Here is a 3,458-nt window from a genome sequence, read left to right on the forward strand (position 1 = left end):
GGATTTGTGTCACAGCCATGTGCTCCAGGCCATTTCCTGGCTGCTGTTTAGCCTGACAGGGTGCAGGGGGGCACAAAGCCCTCAGTAACAAGCCTGCCAGAAGCCTCAGATCATCTAGACTAGTACAAAGCTGGAAAACCAGGTGGGGAGACCCTAGCTGTCATTAACAGGAAAAGCAGTATTTATTTTCGTTGTTCAAGCCTGTCAGCTGGAAAGCCCATCAGCGGGTTCACTGAAATGAGGTGGATCTGAACATGTCTGTGGCTCACTCTGGCAGAGGGATGTTCATGCCTCAGCCCGAGTGAGCCATGCAAGACTTTCTGCCTTACAGAAATAGAAACAGATCCTTTGTGTGGATGGATTTGGTCAGGGTCACTACCTTTGACCAACTCAGTGGACAACACCTGCTGACCACTGGCAGCCACGATCTGGAAGGGCAGGTGCACTGCACCCGGCTGCCCAGCACTGTCTGCAGCGCCGTCTATCAGCAGCGTTGAGGCCACCAGAAACTCAGGCATGTTTACTGTGGTTGAGATTATAAAATGGAACTGACAAGGTGGGCCAAGGTGACTCCCAGTAAGGGCCTTTCTGGCCAGTTGTAAATCTGAGGCAGCATCCCTTACATAATCTGCACCAAAAAGGTATAAAGGCACAAGCAAGAGTGACCAGGTAAGCAGAAGTCCTGGCAGAGAGACAATGGATCAACCCAGAAGGCAGGTATACACTATTCAACTTTTGTTATTTTTCCCCCTTGAATAAGCAAAAGAGATCCTGACTCTGCTGTGATAAAAAAGAAAAGAAAGATGATTTTTGGTTTAAAAAGAAGCCACTTGAGGGTTAAAATAGCTATCTTAAGTTAATGAAAATGAATCTTCAAATACGGAGACATTATATGCAAAATCATTTGTCCCCTCCAAGCCCCAAATGCTTGCAATGTTTTGCCCCCCATGTAACCTGAGCCTGACGGGTAGAAGTCCTTAGTGTGAGACAGAGCAGAGTCTCTGAGAATAAAAGACATTTTACAGAATGTACACTGCAGGAGAGTTCTGGACGGGGATTCTCAGTATTGCAGTAAGGTGCACAGATCTTTTTAGATCTGGAGGATTCCATGGCGACCCCACACGGCTGCTTAGATTGGTGTTTCCTTCTTGTCTTTGCTTGGCGATGGCTTGACTTCCTACTTGGCTGCCTTTGGCTGCTCTTTGGCTGCTTTTGTCTCGAGGACACTGTCTCTTGGTGGTGGAACCACACCCCCTCGTTTCTCTGGCTCTTACCCTTCCAGCACCTGCTGCTCACTGCATCTGGAGCAGCTGGAGCTGTACCCACAGCTCCATGATGGCCTCTGCTTTTCGTGAATTGCTTGATTCAAATGATTGTTTGTTATTTCCAGCTCTTCAGTCTGTCTTCGTAAATCTCCCAGAATGATCTGCAGCATCTCTTCATCTTCACTCTCTTGCTTTCAGAGAAATAGTCCTCAGTTTCACTTCGACAATATTGCTGACGGCTCTGAATCTTGGCAATCTCGGCTCACAGACCTTCCATCACTTCTTTCTCAGAAGTGATCTGCCAGTGTAGGAACTCCTCCAGGGTGAGGAGTACTCCTGCTCCATCAGGATCTCATTCTCCTAGGCAAGAAAAATGTTTACAACTTCTTCATTTTCACTCATTTCTTCTTTGGAAACATCATCTTTTGAAAGACTAGCTATCTCTTGTGCAACTTTGGTTTCACACTCTTGTCTTTTAGATTCTCTCAGTTTTCTTTTAAGGGCTGTCAAAATTCTTTGTACTTCCCATAATCTTTCTTCTTTAGATAAATCCTTTATTCTACCCTGCAAATCTCGATGTAAACAATTCAAGAGAAACGCCTGTCTTCTGATCTCCTCCTTGATGCTCCCCTGGGAGGCGGGCATTGGGGGCATCATGGGCATCGTAGCCATGTAAGACCAGCAAGAGGCTTTGTCACCTGCTTTAGAACCACATTTCCAAAGAGTTCTTGCACATGTGTGAAAAACACATATAGTACATGATTCCTAATCTGCACGGTGAGACTGAGCACTATAGAAGTGTTCTGTATGTTCATTTTTGTTTCCAGCTCCTTAGCGATGACATGATCCATGTGCACAATCACCCAGAAGATGAGGCGATGGCTGCACCCTGGCAGCTCCTTCAGCAGGTGTTGGACCTCCTGAACCTTCTTGCCCCCCGTGTTCCTCCCACACGCCTCTTCAAACCAGGCCATCAGCTCTTTGGTGAGCAAGTTCTCTGGAAGATCTGGCAAATACTGCTTCAGCAAACTCGCTACAGTATTCACCTCATATTCTTCCAAGTTTGGAGACTCTTCTCAGTCATATGCTGCTTTTAGCTCATCCACCTTTGATTTAATTCCTGAAACTCCGTAGATGCCTTCACACTTCATGCCATAATTCTCAGTGTAATCCACACGACTCCTGGAAAACTGCTGGCAGCCAAATGCCATCATACATCATGGTCTTCTCAGATGCATCAGCCAGAGGAATTCCAAAAATGGGTTTGAAATTTGAAATGTCTGTCCGAGGCACCTCTGTTTCCTGAATTGGCTTTTACTTTTTCTTTCCAATGTTTAACAACAGCAGCTGCTGTCAAGTCTTTTGACTTCTTTTCTTTGTTTTTCTTCTTTGTGCTTTTCTTCTTTATGTCCTTCTTCTTTGGGTTTCTCTTTTATTTTAAAATCCTTCTCCTTCTTTGTAGAAAAGCTGGGCTTCTTTGGATTCCCTTGGACACTCCCTTGGACATGGACATGGATTCCCTTGGACATCTTCATTTTGGAAGGACTTTCGGCTTTATCTCCAGAGCCATCTTCCTGAAAGGTGGCATAGCCTTCCGTCCTTTTTTTCCTTTTTCTTAAATTCTCCCTTTTTCCTCCCATGGTCTTTCTCATCATCAGACACTGTCAGGAGGCTCGTGGAGGCTGTCAAGGGGAGGGGAGGGCTCGCCAGTCCAGTACAACCCAGGGAACTTCGTCCAGCTGATGTCTTCAAAGCTGGGGGTGCGGGTCAGACCACTGCTGGGCTCCACTCTGCGGTGCTCACTGGGGCTGCTGGTGGGAGGCAGGAAGCACTCGGACATTCTGACTCCCTGGTGAGGAGGCGAAGGTCTTCGCTGTTACCTGCTCATCATACCTGTGCTGCGACAACGGCCCCAACCGCTTCGCGCTCACCCTAAGGTCACAGCCCACATAGCCGCCTCGTACCCTTGACCGGTCTCGGAAGCCCCATCGTCCCACGCCCACCGCTCCCAGCCGCTGCCTGTTAACAGCGACTGGGACGGAACTGGCATGACTCCATTTTTTTTTTTTCTTTTATGACTCCTTTTTTAAAAAATGTCCTTAGAGTATGTATTTTTTTCTTTACAAATCTGCTTGGTTTATTATTTTGTAACTGCCTATTTTTTCAGGTTGTTATTCCTTTTTATCATATTTT

At 46.6% G+C, this 3,458-nt stretch overlaps 1 pseudogene; it reads right to left on the reverse strand.

Moving 5' to 3' along the window:
• Positions 1-1,129: 1,129 nt before the first annotated feature.
• LOC119512923 lies at positions 1,130-3,105 on the reverse strand (annotated as a pseudogene).
• Between the last annotated feature and the right edge of the window lie 353 nt (positions 3,106-3,458).

This window comes from Choloepus didactylus, chromosome 17 (assembly GCF_015220235.1).
Source record: "Choloepus didactylus isolate mChoDid1 chromosome 17, mChoDid1.pri, whole genome shotgun sequence".
Classification (NCBI taxonomy): Eukaryota; Metazoa; Chordata; class Mammalia; order Pilosa; family Megalonychidae; genus Choloepus; species Choloepus didactylus.